Source organism: Bombina bombina, chromosome 6 (genome assembly GCF_027579735.1).
Source record: "Bombina bombina isolate aBomBom1 chromosome 6, aBomBom1.pri, whole genome shotgun sequence".
Lineage (NCBI taxonomy): Eukaryota > Metazoa > Chordata > Amphibia > Anura > Bombinatoridae > Bombina > Bombina bombina.
The window spans coordinates 974497003-974524760 of NC_069504.1; positions in this window are offsets into that span (position 1 = coordinate 974497003).

Here is a 27758-nt window from a genome sequence, read left to right on the forward strand (position 1 = left end):
GACTCTGCCAGCGAACCCCGGACCAGCTCCATCAGCCCGCGTCCCCCAGATTCCACAAGTCCTCCGGGCAGGATGTTCCCTCCACGTCCGCCTCTGGCGCTGCCGCGCGGAACCGGTCCCACTGGAAACGGGACAAAGAATCAGCTATCACATTCAGCTTCCCCGGGACATGTACAGCCCTGAAAGATACGTTATTGCGCAGGCAGTCCAACACAAATACTCTCAACAACCTAACCACCGGCGGGGAGTTAGCCGTCAGCCTGTTTATAGCCAAAACCACCCCTAGGTTGTCCGAATGGAAAGTAACCCTCTTGTCCCTCAAAGTACTGGACCACACCCGGAGCGCTACCACTAACGGGAAGAACTCCAAGAATGTGAGATTCTTCGTTAGGCCCGCCTCTTTCCAACTGTCTGGCCAGGCCTCCGCACACCACCGTCCTTGCAAATAGGCCCCGAAACCCTGCGCTCCCGAAGCATCCGTGTATAAGCTCAGGTTGTCATCAGACCAACCGACCTCCTGCATAATCAACCTCCCATTGAACTCCTCCAAGAATGTGAGCCACACCCTCAAGTCATCCTTCAGCTCCCTCGTGACCCTGATATGATGTCTAGGCTCCGAGACCCCGGCCGTCGCCAGCGACAGCAGGCGACAAAAAGCTCTACCTATCGGGATAATCCGACAGGCGAAGTTGAGCTTCCCCAATAATGACTGCATTTGCCGCAATGTGACTTTTTTAGATGCCAAGACCTCGCCCACCACCGCTTTGAGGTCGACCAGCTTGTCCACCGGGAGCCGACACTCCATACGGATCGTATCCAGCTGTATTCCCAAAAAACTCAGGGAAGACACCGGCCCCTCCGATTTTTCGCTCGCCACCGGGATCCCAAAGTCCCTAGTCACTTCCCCGAAGACCTCGACCAGCCTCTCGCAGTCCCCTGAATCCGCCGCTCCCACGAATAAGAAGTCATCGAGGTAGTGGACCACCGAAGACTTCCCCGCTCTTTGCCTTACCACCCAGTCCACGAAAGAACTGAATTTCTCGAAATACGAGCAAGATATAGAACAGCCCATGGGGAGGCATAGATCCACGAAAAACGAGCCCTCGAACCAACAACCCAACAAGTGATGGCATTTTGGGTGAACCGGCAGCAACCGAAATGCGGATTCGACGTCTGCTTTTGCCAGCAATGCTCCGGGTCCCGCCCTACGGACCAAAGATACTGCCCTATCGAAAGACGCATAGTTCACCGAAACCAACTCAGGATCTATGCCATCGTTCACTGACAGCCCTTTTGGGTGAGAGAGATGATGGATCATGCGAAACTGCCCCACCCCTTTTTTGGGTACCACCCCAAGCGGAGAAATCCGCAACCCCTGCAGCGGGGGCCCATTGAAGGGCCCCGCCATCCTGCCCAGTGCCACCTCCTTGCCCAATTTTTCTCTCACCACTGCCGGGAACTCCTTGGCTGACTTAAGATTACCCCCAAATGCTCCCACCTCCTGGTCTTTAAATGGAATAACGAAACCCGAACTGAACCCTGTCAACAATAACTCGGCGTCCACCGCGAACCCCCGCCTATTGGCGTATTCCTTTAGCCATGGCACCATCTTTTCGACCCTCACTGGGGTCCGTGCTCGCACTACCCACCTCCCCGGGTTTTCCTCCCTGCCTCGCTTTCTTGAAGCACTTGGCAAGAGAGTGAATTCCCCCGCATCCCGAGCATTCATGCTTGTACTTGCATGATGCCCCGAATTTGCATTGCCCCTCATTAAACTGAAAGCAGAGGCCCTTCCGTATTGCTGTTGTCGTGTTTCCGCTCCCGCCCCCGCTCCCCGGTCCCTGTCCGCCTGCCCGAAAGGACTGACCCCCTCTCAGGGGTGTCATGATCTCTAACCAGATGCCCATGTCCCTATCGTCCCACCGCATCTCAGCCCTAACCGCCATTCGCTGCCGGAACCTCTCGTCGTACCGCCACCACGCTGTTCCCCCGTATGTCCCATACGCATTCCCGATCTCATCATAGTAACAGAAAAGGGACGACCCCTGTTCTGGGAATTTCTCGCACACCACGCTCGCCATGATGCGAAATGCCCTGGACCAATTCCCAAACGTCTTCGGCAACTTCCTCCATCGCTTCTTCCTCTCCTCGTCTTCCTTCTTCCCTTTCTCCTTATCGTCCTCCTTCATCTCCAGTACCTGATCCAAGGGGAGCAGCGAGAAAATTTCCAGAAATTCCCGTTTCCAGATCTTCTCCCTCAGCTCGCTGGTGAGGTGTATTCCCAGAGGTCCCACCGAACATAGGCACGGTCTCCTTAATGCATCTTCTGGGACCCTCAGCGTCTCTCCAGTCCCCGCACCGACTGCAGCCCCCGTACCAGGTGCTGCCTGAGCCCCTCCGCTCTGCGCTTCACCTGCCGGTTGCGCCCATGCCGCCGCCGGCGAACCCCTTCGCCCCTGGGCCTTCTCCAAGGTAGCAATCAAGCCCTTCAATCCAGTCAGTATCAACTCACGCTCCCCAGACAAGCCCTCATTCATCCTAGGGAGCAGCGCAGCAGCCTCACCTGCCGACTGCACCGCTGTTGCCGGTCCTAGTCTTCTCCTCTCCTCAGAGACTCCCGTCTCTGGCCTGTTGCGTCCGTCCTGACTGGAGCCCCTAGGCCTCCCGGCCGTCCCTGCTCCGTCTACCTCCAGTATGCGTCTCGCCGTCCCTCTCCTGGCAGGGGACCTCCCCCTGCCGTCTCTGCTCCTGTCTCTGGACCTCTCCAACCTGGCCCAGGTGGGCGACGATGCCTCCCTTCCTCTGCTCCTCCTGCCTCCTCAGGGGAGTGGGATCCCTCCCCGTCTCACGTCCTGGTCCTGCCGTCTGTAAAGAGATCAAACCCGTCACATCATCCCCCCTTTCTGGCCTCCCCTCACCACTACCTTGCCTGACCCCTCCCCGTGGTGGGGACAACAACCTCAATAGCTGCGCCAGTGTATCCATCCCCCCTACCTGGCCAGCCGTCGCCGTTCCTGCTGATGTGCCCTCCAGCGGATCCTCCTCTTCCTCGAAGTCACCGCTGGCGTCCAGCTCAAGCGGTGGCTCCGCCCACAGCTCCATATCCTCGATCTCCCTTGTGGCATTGCCCGCCACCTCTCCCCGGGCCGTAGCGGCCCTTCCTTCTGTAAAACAAATCATAACATCAACATCATTCCCTTCACACCTCCCGCATCCTATCCCCCACCCCCCCCCCCCCCTTACCCAACACCGCACCCCTTAACAGACTCCCTGTCCTCATCCCTCCCCCCTCCCAACTACCCCTGCCTCAGATCTCCCCCTACTCCCCCCCCCCCCACTCACTGTTTCTCCTACCGGCCCTCGTCCCTTAACTCCCTGCTAGTACATCCAGTAGGTCAGGGTATCATCCCCTGGCTCCCACTTCTCCCCTCAATAATTACCTGTGGGCTCCAGACACCCCCCTCCCAGAACTCATCTCTCCTTCCCATTCGCCTCACTTCCTATGGCCTCTGAACCTGTCCCCACCTGCTAATCCCCACCTACACCTTATGCCTTCCTGCCTGCTGCATTGGACCCCCTCCCCCCCCCTCTCAAATTCCCTTGCCGCCTCCAACTATTTGACCTACCAACCCCCCCCTCTGGATGCCGCCCCTTGTGGCCCTTAGCCTGCTTGGTCAGCCCCTGGCCCGGCAAGGCCTTCTTTGTGTCCCCTATTGCCTACGGGCACCCCCCTCCGAAGCCGGGCCCCCCCGGCCCCCCCCGGTGTAAGGCTTAAGCCCCCGGATCCTCCCCCCCCCCCCTTCCCGCTCTCACCTGCTCCCTCCGATTGCGCCCGGTGACCTCCGCTGCTCACTCCTCTGGTCCCAAGGCCCGGTTGCGACCGCCGGGCCGTGACGTCATCCGGTCGCGCTGCTGCAGGCCGCAAGCCTGTACCCGGCCTGGCCGTCGCCTCATCCGGCCGCGTTGCTGTAGGCCGCAAGCCTGTACCCGGCCTGGCCGTCGCCTCCGGTCCCGCTGTGGCCCGCTCTCCATCCTGCAGGTCCCCGGATCTCCTGCCGCTCCTCCGCAACTGAGGCCCCGACTGCGCCTGCCGGGCCGTCTCCGCTCCCGCATCTGCCGCACTAGGCCGCGAGCCTGCCCTGGGCCTGGCCGTCCTCACCGGTCCCGCCTCTTGCCGGACCACTTCTGGCGTCCTCCCTGAGGCCCCGCCGGCTCCTCTGCCCGACCTCCTTCTTACCGCCTCAGGGCTCAAACGCTCAGGCGGTCTGGATCTCCTTGTGGGCCTCTCACTCCTCCTGGGCCCAGCTACACTAGGACTTGGCCTCCCTGCTGCTTTCTCCGATGCACCCAGGTGCTCCTGAATCCAGCCTGCTCCCCTCTCTCTGGCCACCTTCATGAGCTCAGCGAGTAAAGCTTCCATGACAGGTAAGCAAAGACTGTAGTCCTAATTTGCCCACCGTGCTGCTCCTGCTATCAGCTTGTTATTTTTCAAATGCTTGTTGCTACTTCCTGTCAGCACCTTATCAACCCTTTGCTTAGCCCACCCCCTTGTCCTTTCTCTCACCCCATGCCCTGCTTCCTAGTGGGGTCACATAACCCTCTCTTCAATTTCTTTCTACAGGGTTATTCCTTTCTATTTAAAACAAGACAGTTGCAGTAAAGCAATTGAAACGGAACCCATAAATAAAAACTGCTACCACTATTTTGTGTGCAGCAGATCTAACTTAAATTGAGAGGAAACAAATGGTGAAAAAAAAATAAATGTCAGTTAAACATTTGTTCCCTCTAGTCTAGAGCATCCCTTTAAATGTTACATTCTTGCTAGTTGACTATTTTTCCTGGAACTGTGAACGAATTGTCTATTTCTACCATATATTGCCCTATGGCATAGATACTGCAGTACATCATATTTCAGTGTACAGCATATCAATATATGCATAGCATGGTCATCATAATAAGCCCTGAACCCATCAGTAATCTTAAAGGGGCATAACTGATGAATGAAGATTGCCACCCAAAAAGCAACCTTTTTTTGTTCAACATGTGTCTATCACAGAGAAGAACTTTCCTGTAGCATATCAGTCTGATCCTGACTAAACAGTGCAGTGCAGTCCCGAAATACCAGGCAATCCCTCTCTCATCGAGAGAAATGGCAAAACCCCAGACGTACGTTTTGGCCTATTGTGGGCCTCGTCAGTGGGGTGCAGCTATATCCCTCTTCTTTAATGATTCAGATAGAGCAGGGAATTAAAAAAAAAAATCTACTTTACTTCTATTTTAATTCTAATTTTTTCTTTGTTTTCTTGGTATCATTTGTTGAAAAGCAGGAATGTAAGCACAAGAGCCGGCCCATGTCTGGAGCACTATATGGCAATAGTTTTGCAAGAATGTTATCTATTTGCAAGAGCACTAGATGGCAGCACTCTTTCCTGCCATGTAGTCCACCACATAACTACCTAAGTATCTCTTTTACAAAGAATACCATGGGAATGAAGCAAATTTGATAATTGAAGTAAATTAGACTTTTTTTTTTTAATTGTATGCTCTGTCACAAAATAATTTTTTTGGGGTTTCATATCCCTTTAAGAAAATGTGTGTGTGTGTGTCTCTGTGTTTAAATTTATGGATAAGCAAGTGTTTGTGTGTCTGTGTGTGTGTTTGTGTATATGTGTAAAAGAGAATGTGTATATGTGTGTAAAAGAGAGTGTGTATGTGTTAGAGAGTGTGTGTTACTGTGTGTGTGTCTGTGTGTGAGTCTGTGTGTGTGAATGTGTCTGTATGTGAGTAAGAGAGTGCGTGTGAGTCTGTGTGTGAGCAAGAGAGAGAGTGTGTTACTGTGTGTGGGTGTTTCTGTATGTCAGTAAGAGGGTATGTGGAAGCAAGAGAGTCTGTGTGAGTGTGTCTCTGTGTGTCTGTGTGTGAGTCTGTGTGTGTGAATGTGTCTGTATGTGAGTAAGAGAGTGCGTGTGAGTCTGTGTGTGAGCAAGAGAGAGTGTGTGTTACTGTGTGTGGGTGTTTCTGTATGTCAGTAAGAGGGTATGTGGAAGCAAGAGAGTCTGTGTGAGTGTGTCTCTGTGTGTATGTGAGAGTGTGTCTCTGTGTGTGATTGCTGTAAGAGTAAGAGTGGGTGTGAGTCTGTGTGTGAGCAAGAGAGAGTGTGTGTTACTGTGTGTGCGTGTTTCTGTATGTAAGTAAGAAGGTATGTGGGAGCAAGAGAGTCTGTGTGAGTGTGTCTCTGTGTGTATGTGAGAGTGTGTCTCTGTGTGTGATTGCTGTATGTAAGAGAGTGTGTGTGAGTCTGTGTGTGAGCAAGAGAGAGTGTATGTTACTGTGTGTGCGTGTTTCTGTATGTAAGTAAGAGGGTGTGTGGGAGCAAGAGAGTCTGTGTGAGTGTGTCTCTGTGTGTATGTGAGAGTGTGTCTATGTGTGTGATTGCTGTATGTGAGTAAGAGAGTGTGTGTGAGTCTGTGTGTGAGCAAGAGAGAGTGTGTGTTACTGTGTGTGCGTGTTTCTGTATGTAAGTAAGAGGGTATGTGGGAGCAAGAGAGAGTCTGTGTGAGTGTGTCTCTGTGTCTCTGTGAGAATGTGTATGTATCTGTGTGTGATTGTTGTATGTAAGAGAGTGTGTGTGAGTCTGTGTGTGAGCAAGAGAGAGTGTGTGTTACTGTGTGTGTGTTTTTATGTATGTAAGTAAGAGGGTATGTGGGAGCAAGAGAGTCTGTGTGTGTGTCTCTGTGTGTATGTGAGAGTGTGTCTCTGTGTGTGATTGCTGTATGTGAGTAAGAGAGTGTGTGTGAGTCTGTGTGTGAACAAGAGAGATTGTGTGTTACTGTGTGTGCGTGTTTCTGTATGTAAGTAAGAGGGTATGTGGGAGCAAGAGAGAGTCTGTGTGAGTGTGTCTCTGTGTGTATGTGAGAGTGTGTCTCTGTGTGTGATTGCTGTATGTAAGAGAGTGTGTGTGAGTCTGTGTGTGAGCAAGAGAGTGTATGTTACTGTGTGTGCGTGTTTCTGTATGTAAGTGAGAGGGTATGTGGGAGCAAGAGAGTCTGTTTGAGTGTGTCTCTGTGTGTATGGGAGAGTGTGTCTCTGTGTGTGATTGCTGTATGTGAGTAGTGTGTGTCAGTTTGTATTTCTGTGTCAGAGTATGTGTGAGTGTGTGTGTGCGTGAGTGAGTGAGTGACTGTGTTTGTACATGTAGGTAAGCCTGTACAGCTCTTCAGCTATGAAAGGTGTTCTGGTTCATTTGGGTTATTCAAAATTCAATCTCTTAGAATACTCTCCTAAATAGACATGTAAGTATCTGATACATACAATTTGAGCAGCCACTGAAATCGGTTCAGTTTATTACTTTGTCCTGTGCATGGTACATTGTAAAATAACAATGCACACAGGAGATTTTTTCTTTGAAAGCTTTTTTTCTTTTGGCGGGGGGGGGGGGGGTCTGGCAGACTTATTTGCCATTCAAATGCTGGTCTCATTCCATAGAGCTCCAACCTCACTCCAGCACTTATAAAAGGGTTCAATCAACATTCAAGCCCTTCATTTTGTGATGTAATCGATAAACCCTGAAATAAAAAATTTTTTGTCATAAAAGGGGCATATCTGATTTTTGGATTACTAAATCAGAAAATTAACGATGCAGATAATTAGTTTGTGTTTTTTGGGAGGTACCAATTACAAGCTTTACAACTTGAGTCATATAAAATAATCTATTTTATACACTGCATAGAACAAAATACAAGTAATTAAGATAAACTTTTTTTTCTGTTACAAATAAACTACATAATCAAAAGCAAGCAAGGATTTTTTTTTGCAGTGTTCTAGTCACCTATTCTAATCTAAATACTTTTAGAAATATATTCTTTATTTTTGGTAGAAATTTGAACGTTATGAGCAGAACTCAACTCACCAAGGCGGAAGAGATCAAATGAAATGTTTGAATTATTATTATTAATATTATTATCAGTTATTTGTAGAGCCCCAACAGACACCGCTGCGTTATAAATATGGGTCTAATATGGAAGGTAACAATTATGGGAGACAAAGGGATAGAAGACACTGCCAATAGTTGTAAATCAGCTCTCATGAATGTGATCTACAAAGCAGTTGAGCTTGCAGGCTTACATGGTAAGGGGGTTCAAGGGGATAACTAAAGGAGGAGAGGAACTAAGATAAGAAAATGTTAGTGTATATCGTATGCATCCCTTTACAGTAGAGTCTTTAAAGGGGCACTGAACCCAATTTTTTTCTTTTGTGATTCAGATAGAGCATGCAAATTTTAGCAACTTTCTAATTTACTCCTATTATCATTTTTTTTTCATTCTTTTGCTATCTTTATTTGAAAAAGAAGGCATCTAAGTTTTTTTTTGGTTAAGACCCTGGACAGCTCTTGTTTATTGGTCAGTTAAATCAATCCACCAATTAGCAAGAATAACACAGGTTGTTCACCAAAAATGGGCCGGCATCTAAACTTACATTCTTGCTTTTCAAATAAAGATTTGATGAGAATGAAGAAAATTTGATAATAGGAGTAAATTAGAAAGTTGCTTAAAATGGCATGCTCTATCTGAATCACAAAAGAAAACATTGTGGTTCAGTGTCCCTTTAAGGAGTGCTTGAAAGTTTGGAAACTAGGGGAGAATCTTGTGGAGTGAGGGATAGAGTTCTGTAAGATAGGAGCCAATTCAATATAAATGCTTTTAAGATATCTGCATATAAAATTAATATAAGTTAAACTTGAGTTAACAAATTATTTTTATATTTGGTAATTACAACATGAGAAATACATTTTTTAAAAAAGTAAATAAATACAGGTTTAGTGGTTCTGCAAACCTCACAGAATTATAAGATTTGTGATATCGAGATGCCTATGTCACTGTACCCCCAGGTCCATAGTAAGTATATCATGGGCTAGATTCATTAAATGCACAGCTGAAGAAACACTCGCCGTTCATTTAATTAAAAAAATAAATAAACAGAGTTCTAAGGAGCGGCCGAGAGCAGCAGCTGCAGGGCTCTTTTTGAGGTAAAATTTTATTATAAAACTTTTAATTTTATTACTGCTTAGAGAGTTATTGTAGATTACTACAACTAAATATTTTAATCATGCAAAGTTTATTATATTGCTTACTGTCCCTTTAAGGGCAGTGTTTTTTTTCTAATTTACCCTTGTGTAGTTCTGTTTAAATGTGTGCTTCGTAATAATAGATAATGATGATGATGATTATTATTATTATTATTATTATTATTATTATTATTATTATCAGCAGCTTCATAATAATAATAAATACATACATTTATATCACTTAAAGTTTTTACAGGTTATTATACAGGTGTATTCAGATACAAAGCCGTACATTTAAAAAAATAATAAACAAATAAATACATAAAAAAGAAAAACATGTTGTTTTAATTTTGTTTTGTGTGACTTGCCTCTTTAACACGTTTTATAGCTTCATATTTATGCTATTCAAATGTTATTCCACAGTAATATAGAAGTCCCATGTGGAGCCTCCATCTGTATACAATCGGTAAAAGATTGATATATGTTGTGCATAGTATGAATCTGTTATGTATCATTTATTAAAAATGCATAAATGTCTTTTAATGTCAGTGTTTATTCACTGCGTAGGCTTCAAGAGAAGTTTTATAAGTGTCATTACACTGCTACAGAATGTAACCCAATGAATCAGCAAAACGGGCTAAATATAAAACCTGTTCACCATGAAAAATAAGAATGGAATACGTCATAGGGCTCCATGTACTTAGCAGCGTAAGCTGCTTTGGAGCCCTTGCGGGAAAGACTCGATCATGTGAGCCTGCTTCCCGAAATAAAAGAAGCAGCTGTCATCAGACCGCTGCTTCTTACACACTTGCCTGGGGTGATTGGCAGGCTTTTCTCTTGCGCTATTGGTTCGCACAAGAAAAGGGGGCTGAATTACAAACTCACTTGAGCGAGTAATGGTCCATAAGGACAGCAGATGTACAGGGTCCGCTGCCTGTATGCCGCAAAGCCGTGTGGACAGATTTTCAAGTTGAGAACCTTGTCCACGCGCTGATAGATAATGGGGCCCATGGTGTCTAAATTTACTTTTGTGCATTAAGAAAACTAAATATGCAGGTGATATTACACACAACTGTGGTACAAACTTGTCACAAGAAGATAGCCAACTAGGCACTGGCTGGAAGAGAATGGTTTCCAGAGCCTGCACAAATCCATCAAAAAGCATTAAGTGTTTTGAAATTTAACCCCTTAAGAACAAGGCCATTTTTCAATTTCTTTCCCTTAAAGACCAGGGCTATTTTTAAATTTCTGCGGTGTTTGTGTTTAGCTGTAATTTTCCTCTTACTCATTTACTGTACCCACACATATTATATACCATTTTTCTCATCACTAAATGGACTTTCTAAAGATACCATTATTTTCATCATATCTTATAATTTACTATTAAAAAAAATATAAAATATGAGGGAAAAATGGAAAAAAACACACTTTTTCTGACTTTGACCCCCAAAATCTGTTACACATCTACAACCACCAAAAAACAACCATGCTAAATAGTTTCTAAATTTTGTCCTGAGTTTAGAAATACCCAATGTTAACATGTTCTTTGCTTTTTTTGCAAGTTATAAGGCAATAAATACAAGTAGCACTTTGCTATTTCCAAACCACTTTTTTTCAAAATGAGCACTAGTTACATTGGAACCCTGATATCTGTCAGGAATACCTGAATATCCCTTGACATATAAATATATATTTTTAGAAGACATCCCAAAGTATTGATCTAGGCCAATTTTGGTATGTTTCATGCCACCATTTCACCGCCAAACGCGATCAAATAAAAAAAATTGTTCACTTTTTCACAAATTTTTTCACAAACTTTAGGTTTCTCACAGAAATTATTTACAAAAAACTTGTGCAATTATGGCATAAATGGTTGTAAATGCTTCTCTGGGATACCCTTTGTTCAGAAATAGCAGACTTATATGGCTTTGGCGTTGCTTTTTGGTAATTAGAAGGCTGCTAAATGCCACTGCGCACCACATGTGTATTATGCCCAGCAGTGAAGGGGTTAATTTGTGAGCATGTAGGGAGCTTGTAGAGTTAATTTTAGCTTTAGTGTAGTGTAGTAGACAACCTAAAGTATTGATCTAAGCCCATTTTGGTATATTTAATGCCACCATTTCACCGCCAAATGCAATTAAATTTAAAAAAAACGTAACATTTTTCGTAATTTTAGGTTTTTCACTGAAATTATTTACAAACAGCTTGTGCAAATATGGCACAAATGGTTGTAAATGCTTCTCTGGGATCCCCTTCATTCAGAAATAGCAGACATATATGGCTTTGGCGATGCTTTTTGGTAATTAGAAGGCTGCTAAATGCCGCTGCACATCACACGTGTATTATGTCTAGCAGTGAAGGGGTTAATTAGGGATCTTGTAGGGAGCTTGCAGGTTTAATTTTACCTTTAGTGTAGAGATCAGCCTCCCACCTGACACATCAGACCCCCTGATCCCTCCCAAACAGCTCTCGTCCCTCCCCCACCCCACAATTGTCCCCGCCATCTTAAGTACTGGCAAAAAGTCTGCCAGTACTAAAATAAAAGGTATCTTTTATTTTTTTTTTATTTTTTTTAAGAATATTTACATATGCTGCTGTGTAGTATCCCCCTTAGCCCCAAACCTCCCTGATCCCCCCCAAACAGCTCTCTAACCCTCCCCCTCTACATTATTGGGAGCCATCTTGGGTACTGGCAGCTGTCTGCCAGTACCCAGTTTACAAAAAAAATATATATTTTTTTATTTTTTTTCCACTTTTCTGTAGTGTAGCTTCCCCCTCCAAGACTAAACCTCCACCCCCTCCCAGATCACTTAGATTATCAATATTAGTTTTTATTCCTACTCTCTCCCACTTAATTTAAACAAATTGTTCCATAGTGTAATGGTTCCAACCGCTCCCTCCCCGTGCACGCCCCTGCCCGCCTCCCCCGTGCGTGCCCCCCAGCTACCCCGCCCACCTCTGCACACAGCAAGCCATCGATGGCCGCCCACCCGCCTCCCACGTCGGCTCCCACCCACCAACGGTTGCGGCCATAGATGTCCGGTGCAGAGAGGGCCACAGAGTGACTCTCTCTGCATTGGATGGGGAAAACTGTTATTGCAGGATGCCTCGATATCGAGGCATCACTGCAATAACCGTAAAGCGGCTGGAAGCGATCAGGATCGCTTCCAGACGCTTTAATCCCCAACATCGTACAGGGTACGTCGCTGGTCTTTAAAGACCAGTTTGTGCAAGACGTACCCTGTACAACGTATGTTGTTAAGGGGTTAAGACCTTCCCATTAAACTTAAATGGATTAGATAGAGCATGACATTTTAAACAACTTTCCAAACAACTTTCCAATTTACTTTGTTTTTATCAATTTTGCTTAGTTCTTTGTATACTTTGCTAAAGAGTAATCCTAGGTGAGCTCAGGAGTGTGCATGTGTCTTTAGCCATCTAGCAACATGGTTTATAGAGAAGTTAGAGATAGTTGCAAAGACAGCTGCCATAGACTACAAAGGTGCACACTAGCTCCTATATGCCTACTTAACCTTACTCTTCTATAAAGGATACCAAGAGTACAAAACTAATTTCATAGTAAAAGTCAATTGGATTTTTTTTTTTTTTAATTGCATGCTCTATCTGAATCACGAAAGCTTAATTTTGACTTTACTGCCCCTTATAAAATGATTGTCAGTGATTTTCCAGTAGATTCACACTTTACAAAATTCCACCAATACATTGCATGGGACAATTTAGATATAATATTCCATTCTATCAGAAAACCCTCTACAAGCAAAATTGATAATAGAAGTAAATTATAAAGTTGTTTAAAATCGCATGCTCTATCTGAATCATGAAAGAAACATTTTGGGTTTTATATCCCTTTTACATGTGCCATTTGTTTTTGTTCTAATCACAATCAAATTGTTGACACATTTTTAGGGCCATTTTTCACTTTTGGAATTCCATAGCTTGATACAACCAGACAACACTTTTCGAATTATAACTGGTACGCCAAAATGTTTTCGGATATAAAGCAGTGGATTTTCGCATGTTCCGAACACTTTAGCAATACCCATCACCAGGGCCGCCACTAGAAATTTTGGGGCCCCTGACTTAACCATTGATCAGCCCCCCCCCCCCTCCTTTGACTTGTGCAATTTTTGACCAAGTGACTAAAACGTATATGCACTTTATTCTTAAGTGTCTATTTAAACTTGGAAATGTTGTAAAGGTAGTAACATACAAACACACAGACACACTCATACACTGAAACACACACGCACACTCGCACATAAGGATTCACATATAGACACTCTAGCAGACACGCAAAGAAACACACAAACACACTCAGACACAGACACCCAAACAGACACTCAATGTTTACATTGACCTGACAAGTAATGAGGTAAACTACAGTTTTGTAAAAAAAGGAAATTTAGAAAACAGAATATGGAGTCCTGATTATCTTTTTGTAAAGGAAGATGCCAACTAAATGACGACAACAGCATGCAGTGGCTGAAAGGAAGGGCCCTGAACTGCCTAAACAATAATTTAAAGGTTAAATGTTGGATTGGTGACTTCCAGAAAGGTCTCATTAGTCTCAAAGTCTGTAGAAAGATGTGAATAATCAGTAGTAAGGTCAAAATGTCCTAAAAAGGAACAGACAATGGACACACACAAACTCAAACACAAACTTGCACATACACCCAAGGAAACAGAGACAGCCTCAGAAAACACACAAAGACATACACACACACACAGACACCCACAGAAAACAAAGACATACACACCCAGAGCGACAACCACATAAAACACAGAAAGACATAGATACACACACCCTCACTGAGACATCCACAGAAAACACACAAAGACATACACACACCCTCACAGAGACACCGACAGAAAACACACACCCTCACAGAGACATCCACAGAAAACACAGACATACACAACCACCCTCACAGAGGCATCCAGAGAAAATACACAGACAAACATACACATACCCTCACAGAGACACCCATAGAAAAAGCTCAAAGACATATGCACACACCCTCACAGACATCCACAGAAAATGCACAAATACATACACACCCACCCTCACAGAGAGACCCACAGAAAAAAAAATACACACTCATAGAGACACAAACCAAAGCACAAAGAAATAAACAGCACCCACAGAAACACTCACAGGAGGAAACATTTATGCACCTTGTATCCCCTAAATCAACAGTGCGTGACATGCATGATAAAAAAAATTGCAGAAATTAAGAGGTCACTTTTTAAAGAATCATATTTGTAAATGTGCAAACAAAAATAATTCTGTGAATTCAAAATTGTACATTAATGATCTGGGTAGATGGCTAGATGAAGAAAAGTACTTTTAAAAGGTTGACATATGTTTGTTTGATTTTTCCCCATTTTCCGCAACCAAGAGCACCACTCCTTGCATCTGGAAAGTCCTTGCATAAAGGGGCGGTAAACTGGAATGTAATATATATATATATATATATATATATATATATATATATCTGCCAAAAGGGCACCTACCATTTGTGTATTGAGGAGGAAACATTTCTGCATGGTTTTAAATATAGAATTTCTACAGCATTGCCAAATATTCATAAATACACTGCTGCTAAAAACAAATATGTTTTTATGGACCTCTGGCCCCACCATACAACTACTGCCACACTGAAGTTACAATCCAAAATTGCACAAATAAATAAAAAAAAATTGCTGAGTAAGTCCTACCTCTGCAAATGAAAGTGATCTGCCGTCTGACTCAGGCACACACTGTAACAAAACAAACAAAGTGCCAAGTCTGTCTCACACTGTGCATAGTGGTTTAGTGCACACTCATAAATCCTCTCAAATGCTAATACTTTACTCCTTATAATAACATTTCCCATGCTCAATTAGCACTCTGCTGTAGTACCCACTGGTGGCTGCCAAAATTTTTTTTTTTAGCCCTTGCCTCATGGGGCCCCCCTGGCTCATTGGGCCCCTGACAGGAGTCACCCCTGTCACCCCCTGATGGCGGCCCTGCCCATCACCATATCGGATGTCATTAGGAACTAATGACAAATACAAATGCTAGTTGCTAAATCAACTGAACTTCTATCTATCTATTGGGTTCTTGTAAAGTGCAGGTATTCACCCGTAAGGGTCTCAAGGCGCTGAGGGTTGTAGTTCAGTTGAAGAGCCAGGTCTTGAGGTCCTTTCTGAACTTAGTTAGGGCGGTAGCTTGTCTAAGGTGCAGCGGGAGGGTGTTCCAAGTCTTGGCAGCCAGGTGAGAGAAGGATCTGTCTCTCTCTGTGGTTTTCCTGATGCGGGGGATGACAGCGAGGGCTTGGTTGGCCGATCGAAATTGTCTGGCAGGGGTGTAGAAGGTAACGCGGTGGTTCAAGTATTCGGGACCGATGTTGTGGAGGGCCTTGAATGCGTTGGTGAGTAGCTTGAAGGTTATTCTTTTGTTGATGGGGAGCCAGTGCAGGTTCCGCAGGTATTTGGTGATGTGGCATTGACGAGGGATGTCAAGGATTAGTCTGGCCGAGGAGTTCTGGATGCACTGTAGTCTCTTTTGGAGCTTGATGGTGGTGCCGGCGTAGAGTGCATTACCATAGTCCAGTCGGCTGCTGACGAGGGCGTGAGTGACAGTCTTCCTGGTCTCGGTTGGGATCCATTTGAAGATCTTTCGCAGCAGGTGAAGTGTGTGGAAGCATGCAGAAGAGACGGCGTTGATTTGCCGGTCCATGGAGAGTGATGAGTCCAGGATGACGCCTAGATTTCTTGCATGGTCGGTGGGGGTTGTAGGGTGTCCGAGGGCTGTGGGCCACCAGGAGTTATTCCAAGCGGATGTGGTGGGACCGAGGAGGAGGACTTATAACATTAAAAATCAGCACTTCTATACTAATAAACATACAACTGTCAAAATAGGTTTTGGAGGCTAAATGGTTAATTGTACATGTCACCTGTTACAACCAAAAAACACTATTAAAAGGGATCAATCATCAGACCATTCAACCAGCAATGTAATTGATCAACTCTGATCACCATTTTGCCTCTTTAATCTTGTCCATTTTATTTTATTTATTTTTTAATTTTAATATTTTTTTTGAGTACATTTAATACAATATATGCTTTTGCAAGGTATAAAACAGGCATGTTAAATATTTACAGCATTTCTATTATTAAAGATTGTACAATAGAATTTCCATTCCCCTTCCCCACCTTGAACAATATAGGTCACTCTTGGACCTATCGTAAGTCAAAGCTGGAGGATATTTAAAGAACATGAACATATACAACAAAAGAACAAGAAAAATTGTATCTCAATAAATCAGAGTGTTATAAATATAGTTTGAGCTATATCATGGTTGTGATACAAGCAATTTGAAATGTATTTGTGGTATGAATCTCTTTTGGATCTATATTGGTTAATCTAAAACAAAAACAAGATTTATGAGTTTTGTAACTGGTAACTTACTTAAACCTTATTGACTTAATTAGGGCCAGGTTCCATCCATCTGGCAATGCCTGGAAACATCTGGCAAAACTAAATATCCAAACTATATTGGGTTTTGTAATTAAGGAGCATTTCACTCTTTTAAAGGATTAAGGGTGATGCCCCTGAAGTGGTTTTATACTTAGTTGATATACACTGTAGTATTAAATCAACATTTGTGCCATTTCAATTCCATAATATAGGCTAGTGGTGTATTGATTAGTTCCATATGGCCATAATATACCTTGTTAGCTGTGTAAAATTATATTTAGCTATTCATACATTAGCATATACCTAGGTTATGCTTTCTCTATGTTAACGTCCTCTTGGCCCTGGCCATTGACCAGAGAGGAGAAATATGTATGATGTAAAGTTTACATTCAGCAGTAATAAAAAGGTGAACAAGTTATGCTATATATATTTGTCTCACCGGTGGCCCCCCACACTAAGATGTTTATCAGAATTACTTTAGGTAGCGTGGCGATACAGCTGTACAATAAAATTCACATCCATAAGAGGTGGTAGTTTAGTAGCTATGATGTCTGTGACATAATTAGCGGTATAAATATCCCTCCCAGGGTCCCCCACAAACCCTCTTGAGAGGCATTAAAACAAAAGTGCCTACATATGTCAATGCATGCAATGTGGAAATGAAAGCTGTATATCATATCTAATATACTAACGCCTAGATTTAGAGTTTTGCGGCCAAAGGGGTGCGTTAGCTACGCATGCTTTTTTCTGGCCGCACATTTTAAATACTGCTGGTATTTAGAGTTCACAGAAGGGCTGCGTTAGGCTCCAAAAAAGGAGAGTATAGCATATTTACCGCAACTTCAACTCTCGATACCAGCGGTGCTAACGGACGCGGCCAGCTTAAAAAACGTGCTCGTGCACGATTCCCCCATAGAAAACAATGGGGCTGTTTGAGCTGAAAAAAAACTAACACCTGCAAAAAAGCCGCGTTCAGCTCCTAACGCAGCCCCATTGTTTTCTATGGGGAAACACTTTCTACGTCTGCACCTAACACTCTAACATGTACCCTGAGTCTAAACACCCCTAACCTTACACTTATTAACCCCTAATCTGCCACCCCCGCTATCGCTGACACCTGCATATTTTTTTTAACCCCTAATCTGCCGCTCCGTAAACCGCCGCTACTTACATTATCCCTATGTACCCCAAATCTGCTGCCCCTAACACCGCCGACCCCTATATTATATTAATTAACCCCTAATCTGCCCCCCACAACGTCGCCGCCAGCTACCTACAATAATTAACCCCTAATCTGCCGACCGCAAAGCGCCGCCACCTACGTTATCCTTATGTACCCCTAATCTGCTGCCCCTAACACCGCCGACCCCTATATTATATTTATTAACCCCTAATCTGCCCCCCTCAACGTCGCCTCCACCTGCCTACACTTATTAACCCCTAATCTGCCGAGCGGACCGCACCGCTACTATAATAAAGTTATTAACCCCTAATCCGCCTCACTCCCGCCTCAATAACCCTATAATAAATAGTATTAACCCCTAATCTGCCCTCCCTAACATCGCCGACACCTAACTTCAATTATTAACCCCTAATCTGCCGACCGAATCTCGCCGCTACTGTAATAAATGGATTAACCCCTAAAGCTAAGTCTAACCCTAACACTAATACCCCCCTAAATTAAATATAATTTAAATCTAATTAAATAAATTAACTCTTATTAAATAAATTATTCCTATTTAAAGCTAAATACTTACCTGTAAAATAAACCCTAATATAGCTACAATATAAATTATAATTATATTATAGCTATTTTAGGATTTATATTTATTTTACAGGTAACTTTGTATTTATTTTAACCAGGTACAATAGCTATTAAATAGTTAAGAACTATTTAATAGCTAAAATAGTTAAAATAATTACAAAATTACCTGTAAAATAAATCCTAACCTAAGTTACAATTAAACCTAACACTACACTATCAATAAATTAATTAAATACAATACCTACAATTACCTACAATTAAACCTAACACTACACTATCAATAAATTAATTAAATACAATATCTACAAATAAATAGAATGAAATAAACTAACTAAAGTACAAAAAATAAAAAAGAACTAAGTTACAAAAAAGAAAAAAATATTTACAAACATTAGAAAAATATTACAACAATTTAAACTAATTACACCTACTCTAAGCCCCCTAATAAAATAACAAAGACCCCCAAAATAAAAAAATGCCCTACCCTATTCTAAATTTAAAAAGTTCAAAGCTCTTTTACCTTACCAGCCCTGAACAGGGCCCTTTGCGGGGCATGCCCCAAAGAATTCAGCTCTTTTGCCTGTAAAAAAAACACATACAATACCCCCCCCAACATTACAACCCACCACCCACATACCCCTAATCTAACCCAAACCCCCCTTAAATAAACCTAACACTAAGCCCCTGAAGATCTTCCTACCTTATCTTCACCATACCAGGTTCACCGATCCGTCCTCAGAAGTCTTGATCCAAGCCTCGGAAGTGTTGATCCAAGCCCAAGCGGGGGGCTGAAGAGTGACGTCCATCCTCGGGCTGAAGTCTGGATCCAAGCGGCGGCTGAAGAACTCCTTAATCGGCTGAAGTCAGAAGTCCATCATCGGGATGAAGTCTTCTATCAAGCCGCATCTTCAATCTTCTTTCTTCTGGAGCGGAGCGGAGCCATCTTCTTTCCAACCGACGCGGATCCAACCTCTTCAACCGACGCCTACTCGCCGAATGACGGTTCCTTTAAATGACGTCATCCAAGATGGCGTCCCTCGAATTCCGATTGGCTGATAGGATTCTATCAGCCAATCAGATTGAGCTCGCATTCTATTGGCTGTTCGGATCTGCCAATAGAATGCGAGCTCAATCTGATTGGCTGATCGGATCAGCCAATCGGATTGAACTTGATTCTGATTGGCTGATTCCATCAGCCAATCAGAATTTTCCGACCTTAATTCCGATTGGCTGATAGAATCCTATCAGCCAATCGGAATTTGAGGGACGCCATCTTGGATGACGTCCCTTAAAGGAACTGTCATTCGTCAGGAAGTCGTCGGAAGAAGAAGATGGGTCAGCGGTGGAGGTCTTCAAGATGGAGCCGGTCGTCATCGGATGAAGATAGAAGATGCCGCTTGGATCAAGATGGTTGCCGGTCCGGATCGCCTCTTATTCCCGGATAGGATGAAGACTTTGGAGCCTCTTCTGGACCTCTTCAGCCACCGGATGATGGATGTCTAGCCCCCGCTTGGGCTTGGATGAAGATGTCGGAGCCTGGAACGATCGGTGATACCTGGCATGGTGAAGACAAGGTAGGAAGATCTTCAGGGGCTTAGTGTTAGGTTTATTTAAGGGGGGTTTGGATTAGATTAGAAGTATGTGGGTGGTGGGTTGTAATGTTGGGGGGGGGTATTGTATGTTTTTTTTTACAGGCAAAAGAGCTGAATTCTTTGGGGCATGCCCCACAAAAGGTCCTTATAAGGGCTGTTAAGGTAAAAGAGCTTTGAACTTTTGTAATTTAGAATAGGGTAGGGCATTTTTTTTATTTTGGGGGTCTTTGTTATTTTATTACAGGGCTTAGAGTAGGTGTAATTAGTTTAAAATTGTTGTAATTTTTTTCTAATGTTTTTAATTTTTTTTATTTTTTGTAACTTAGTTCTTTTTTATTTTTTTTTACTTTAGTTAGTTTATTTAATTGTATTTATTTGTAGGAATTGTATTTAATTTATTTATTGATAGTGTAGTGTTAGGTTTAATTGTAGATAATTGTAGGTATTTTATTTAATTAATTTATTGATCGTGTAGTGTTAGGTTTAATTGTAACTTAGGTTAGGATTTATTTTACAGGTAATTTTGTAATTATTTTAACTATTTTAGCTATTAAATAGTTCTTAACTATTTAATAGCTATTGTACCTGGTTAAAATATATACAAAGTTACCTGTAAAATATATATAAATCCTAAAATAGCTATAATATAATTATAATTTATATTGTAGCTATATTAGGATTTATTTTACAGGTAAGTATTTAGCTTTAAATAGGAATAATTTATTTAATAAGAGTTAATTTATTTCGTTAGATTTAAATTATATTTAACTTAGGGGGGTGTTAGTGTTAGGGTTAGACTTAGCTTTAGGGGTTAATCCATTTATTACAGTAGCGGCGAGATTCGGTCGGCAGATTAGGGGTTAATAATTGAAGTTAGGTGTCGGCGATGTTAGGGAGGGAAGATTAGGGGTTAATACTATTTATTATAGGGTTATTGAGGCGGGAGTGAGGCGGATTAGGGGTTAATAACTTTATTATAGTAGCGGTGCGGTCCGCTCAGCAGATTAGGGGTTAATAAGTGTAGGCAGGTGGAGGCGACGTTGAGGGGGGCAGATTAGGGGTTAATAAATATAATATAGGGGTCGGCGGTGTTAGGGGCAGCAGATTAGGGGTACATAAGGATAACGTAGGTGGCGGCGCTTTGCGGTCGGCAGATTAGGGGTTAATTATTTAGGTAGCTGGCGGCGACGTTGTGGGGGGCAGGTTAGGGGTTAATAAATATAATATAGGGGTCGGCGGTGTTAGGGGCAGCAGATTAGGGGTACATAAGTATAACGTAGGTGGCGGTCGGCAGATTAGGGGTTAAAAAAATTTAATCGAGTGGCGGCGATGTGGGGGGACCTCGGTTTAGGGGTACATAGGTAGTTTATGGGTGTTAGTGTACTTTAGAGCACAGTAGTTAAGAGCTTTATAAACCGGCGTTAGCCCAGAAAGCTCTTAACTACTGACTTTTTTCTGCGGCGTCTTGTCGTTAGATTTCTAACGCTCACTTCAGCCACGACTCTAAATACCGGCGTTAGAAAGATCCCATTGAAAAGATAGGATATGCAAATGACGTAAGGGGATCTGCGGTATGGAAAAGTCGCGGCTGGAAAGTGAGCGTTAGACCCTTTCCTGACTGACTCCAAATACCGGCGGTAGCCCAAAACCAGCGTTAGAATCCTCTAACGCTGGTTTTGACGGCTACCGCCCAACTCTAAATCTAGGCCTTAGTGAATAGTGAAATATTACCAAATAGTGGCTCAACATACGTTACTGTGATAAACCATCAACGTTTAAGCAAACTGACTAATTGTGCATTTGGGATGTAGACTTTTCTAAATGCTTTAATGTTTGTCCAGATGAAATTGAAGTACACTGAACCCTTTTTTAGTAGGATTATATACACATGCTTGCGGTTGCTGTGAAGGGCAGATCCATAGTATTATATTCGGTAGTAGTGGACACAGGGGTATTTCTCTGTCAAATGTATTAAAACCTCTCAAACTCCCAAGAGTGGAACTCCTTTGTTTCCCGAAAGTAAGACTCCTCTGTTGCACTAGGAATAAGAAACTTCCATGATGTATGTATACACTGTGAGGTGTATAAGTGCAGTATACTCACAGGTTAAATATCCAGGTGTCAGCGATGTCAGATAGAAAAAACAACAGGCCTTCTCTCATAAGAACAGTGTTTTATTATTGAAAACAGCTCAACGCGTTTCAACGCACACATACGTCTTTTTCAAGAGCAAATAAAAGTATAAAATCTGAAAAGTGCTTGCAAATCAGCTGACATCTTGCTGACACCGCTGGTTTAAATACAAAATCACATTGTTCCAACTTCCAGTACTAACTGAAGAAAGGACTCACAAATTATCACATACAACCTTAAAGAGGCACATAAGTATTAGAAGATCTATTTCCAAACACTGAAAACATTATTACACATAGCCAAAATTTCAATGATTATGCCTTTTCCTGTTATTATATTGTTTATAAATGTCATTATTTTTAATTGGTTGGAAATGAAATGAATTACCCTATCACATTGCAGCATATGATGTTCAAATTGGCCAATCATTCATTAGAATACATTAAGTTCCCTTTCAGGTAGTTCTTTTGACGTAAGTCCTCAAACAGGTTCACAGTGATACATGTGTTTTCTTTCTCCAATCAGAGACAAAATTACGTAAGTTCTCTTGGTTAGAGGATCTTTGCTTACATTCTGGTTACATGGTTTGGGGCGGCCTATCAGATTTTCCCAAAATCGGCATTTCAAAGTCCAAATTTATAGAGCCTCACCACTATATATAAATGTGTTATAAATTATATATAGTGCTACAGTTTTAGTATAATTTCATCAAGTGCTCTAAGTTATAATAGTGAATTGCAATCCTATTTTATACGCAATTTCAGCATATCATATAGTATTATCAAATTGTCAAAAGTGTTTGAGATCAATAGTGCCATATCTCATTTAAATTGAATTAAATAATAAAATAGTGAATTTAAATCTTATTTCATACGCTATTTCAGCATATCATATAGTGCTATTGAACATGATATCTATGTATGTCAAAAGTGCTTTTCTTTTTTAAAAGTGCTTTTCTATCCACCAAAGTTCTCTTTTATTCAGTTCTTCATCTATTTCTCCCCCTCTCCAGCGTAATGAAACTTTCTCTATTCCTATCCATGTTAGATTGTTTCCATCAAACATTCTACAGTTATTATAGTGTAGAGTTCTCTAACCAAGAGAACTTACATCATTTCGTCTCTGATTGGAGAAAGGAAAAACCTGTTAGAGGATTTACGTATAAAGAGTTACCTGAGGGGCGTGTCTCTGGGCAGCACCTTGAATGGTAGCAATATTGGTAGCTCTGTCTGGATCACTGTTAATTTGCCTATTAACAGTGAATTAAATAACCATCTAGTTATATCATTCTTAATCTTAGACTCTACTGATTAAGACAATTTGACAGCTGAACTTTTACTGAGAACACCACCGTTGTACTCCGATCTGGAATGTTGAGGCCTAAGGCAAGCTCTTCACTAAGAGGCTCTTAACACCCTCCCCCCCCCTGCTATTATTACAGGCCGGGTAGGCAGTGCATAGACACTGCAATAAACATTTCACTTCAAACTAAAATTATCTGTGACTATATAATACCATATTGGCTATGCGCTACAGATAAAGGGAGAATTAAGAGCCTCTCTAATCACGAACGTACCTATTAAAGATGGCGTCTGACATTAACATACTACTTGAGGCTGTGACAAGCTTGCTAAATTAGCATCATGAAAAGTTATTACAAACCTGGACTGCCGAATGGAGTAACCTTCGTGCACTGACTAAGCAAATTGGGCATCGACATTTGATTCCAAGAGAGTCGCCGGAAAAACCTGACAAAGCTACAAGTGTTCTGAGCTCAGCTTAAGCTTGCCAAACCCTTCGCCCCAAACCCAAGCCTCGGCTAAGGTAGCACAGAATTTGAGCTTACCCATAAATAATCCTCCAGCTAATAATCCAGATGGCGGCCTCAACACAAAAGTGTTAAAAATACATCCCTCCATGAAGCAACCGATGAGAACCGGAAGCTGATGCTAGCGCTGTTGCGGGTGTTATATCCCCTGGCCTAGAGGCGACTTACCATTCACTGAACCTCAGAGACACAATTGAGATGTCCCAAGATCACAGCAACAGGAGGGTGACTATAAGGGAGCTGAAACAGTCTGGGGTAGAGCCTGTTTACCATCCGGTATACACTGCGGAGGTGACATGGGACACGGCAGAGAAAGTCCTCTTTACAAACCATAACCTATTCCTGAAAAGAACAAGATCCATGGTAGACAGCTTTTTTACCCTGGGGGCACATTTTATTCTTGCCAGCCTTTTGATCCTGGGGGCTCTCAGACATGACTTCTCATATTACTGACCACAACATCTTCAGGTCGGTTACATCTTGTACACGGCTCACTTCTGGTCAGGGATCTCCTGATTAAAATAGGAATGAGGTGAACGCTGTTACTAGTTAAAGGTGAAAAGTCGTACACAGGGCACATATTTGCAGCTTAAGTACAAATTTTCAGTGGACATATGTCTTTATTTACGTTATATGCTGACACTGTATCTGGTATAGTTGGTGCACATACTAGGAGACCTATCCCAATACAACTTTCACAGTTCTTGCTCTCTTCATACTCCCTGAGACATTTACTTTTGCTGGCGTGCTGCGGATCTATAAGTATTACTCTAAGAAGTTGGACATATGTTTACCAGTAAGACACTTTTCATGCCACTAATAATTTGGTCATAAGGGTAAACTAACACAGCTACTCCCTTTTCTTCCGGCGGACGCCCCACTTCTCCTGGATTCTGGGCTGGTCTTGTAGACCTTTACATATTACTGTTGATATTTTGTCTGGTTGCGCACACCTGCTATAGCATTGTAAAAGGGGTTAATATTATATGTTGCTTTTGCCATACTCCTCGTGAATTTGTCTATTACTATATTACTATAGCACGGGGGTTCTCAATTTGCAAAACTCACCTTTATAGTGTTTGTTACTCTTTTGTCTTCAGTGGATCTTACCTATTATTGCAGACAATCTTATGACATTATCACTATATAGTGGACTTTTATAATGTTCTGATATTACTACCTTACATGAGTCTCCCCAATAATTGAACATAAACTATTGACCAACCAGGCTCATTTAAGCCCTATTATAAACTGCAAAAAAAAAAAATCTAGATGGAACACATTTTCTTTAGTCTGAGACTGATTAAGGGCAAATATGAACAAACGTATTCAAATTACAATTATATGCCACTACTGATTTATCCTTTCACACGAGGCATAGCTATTGGGCTCTGATAGACCCACACCTTTTACCCAAATTAGTCTTACACTCATAAGGACTTACTGTGAGAGATCATGGCCTCTAAAATTATCTATGTGTATATGTGCTACCACCATTAATTAGGCTGAATACTTTAGCACTGAAGATTCTCAGCGTATCTGTTTATAGCTGACAGAACTTTTCATATGCTCTTTCTCCCTACTATATTAGAAGTGTATATTACAAATTTTATTTTAAATAATGGAAAACTCAAATACCATTATAGTTGGTTATTTTCTTATTATGTGTTCAATTAAATGCTCTCAATAGACACCAAAACTTTTTAAAGTATGCTATTTTACCAGCCAGTTGTTTGCATTTGGGGTCCAAAAGTGGCCCATTTTGTTATTTTCTTTGTCTTTCTGTTTCTTTTCTTCCCCTAAAATTCCCTACTCTGACTCAAATTCTTTTCCAGGAGGTCCAAGAGAGGCCTCTATTTTCCATGGAGGGAAATAATTGGTTTCCGACTTTATATTATATTTTAAGGGGACTCTCCTTAATTGAAAACCTGAGGTTATCTTATATTTGTATAACTGGGCGATTAACTGTATGTTTATTGTGACACTTAATATGTATATTGTATGGTGATTTTCCTATGTTTTTGAAACCAAGTTTTTACTTGCCTGTAACATTTTTTTTACAACCTCAATAAAAAAATGTAAAAAAAAGAGCTACCTGAAAGGGAACTTAATGTAGTCTAATGAATGATTGGCCAATTTGAATATCGTATGCTGCAATGTGATAGGGTAAGTGATTTCATTTCCAACAAATTAAAAATAATGAATGTGTGCGTTGAAACGCGTTGAGCTGTTTTCTATAATAAAACACTGTTCTTATGAGAGAAGGTCTGTTGTTTTTTCTTTCTGACATCTATGACACCTGGATATTTAGCCTGTGAGTATACTGCACTTATAAACCTCACAGTGTATACATACATCATGGAAGTTTCTTACTCCTAGTGCAACAGAGGAGTCTTACTTTCAGGAAACAGAAGAATTCCACTCTTGGGAGTTGGAGAGGTTTTAACACATTTGACAGAGAAATACTCCTGAACCTGCGCCCCCTACTACTGAAAATAATATCTATCTGACAGTCTGGCTGGGGACAACTGAGGGATGGCTGCGGTTTATCTTAAAGGGAGTACCTCATTCTGATTATTTTCAATTTTTGTTGTACCATTTTCAGTCAGTTTGTTATAACATTCTACATATGTCTGTATATTGATATCAATCAGATCCATAGTATGTATTGTCTTATGATGGCATCAGATGGAGATGCTCCCATATGTTTATCCCAGCCATGAGCAAGGCATTTTGCCGAACCATTTTCTTTTTGTAAGTGCCTTAGATGAATTGGGCTATTTGTATAGGCAATCTTTATAATGTTAAGCCCTTGGAGAGGACTACTGTGAGTGATAGGCAGTAGGGATAGGCGAATGTGTTAAAATCCGAATTCAAATGTTAGAACGAATGTTATTGTAGAAATTCGATTTACATAATAGAATGTTGATAAGAACGAATATTCTTAAAAGTTCGATTTTCGAATGTTATTTACAGTTTTTGAATGTCACATTTGAATTCGAATGTCACATTCGAATATCACATTCGAATTCGAACACTACATTTCTAAAACACAATTGTAGACTAGAAACACTATTTCAAATGTCACATTCAAATTGAATATCACATTTGAATCGAATGTCACATTTGAATTTGAATATTACATTTATAAAACGCAGTACAGTATTAGACTAGAAATACTATTTCGAATTTGAATGTCACATTCAAATCGAATATCACATTCGAATCGAATATCACATTTAAAACACAGTATTAGATTAGAAATACTATTTCAAATTTGAATGTGACATTCGAATTCAAATGTAGCATTCAAATTTGAATATTACATTTATTAAACACAGTTGTAGACTAGAAATACTATTTCAAATTTGAATGTCACATTCGAATTCGAATGTCACATTCGAATTCGAATATTACATTTCGAAATTGAATGAATACATAGCTAAACATTCTATTATTCGAACGAATATTTTCGAATTTTATTGAAAAATTTGAAAACGAAAAAGTCAAAAATAGAATGTTAGAATGTTATATAAACATTCGAAATTCGATTTGAACGAACAAATGTATCAAAATTCATTTTATATTTTGAATTTTTAGAAACATTCACCCATCTCTAATAGGCAGGAGCGCCTCTTCTTCCAGAACATTACGCATCTCGCTGGATTTTGTATATGTAGGTGTATTTGTCTCAGTCTCATAGTATAGTGGTGGTAATTTAACGTTATGGGATAGCTGCTCCAGAGCTTGTGTGAGTGTTTCAGGATTAGATCCCCTCTGTTTGTTATGTATGATCGTAGCTGACTCACCAGGATTAGAAGAGACAGAAGCGTTCCTAGCCGGCAACCGGAGAACGTATGATGCTCTTTCAACCACGCTGGTGCCATTCAGCA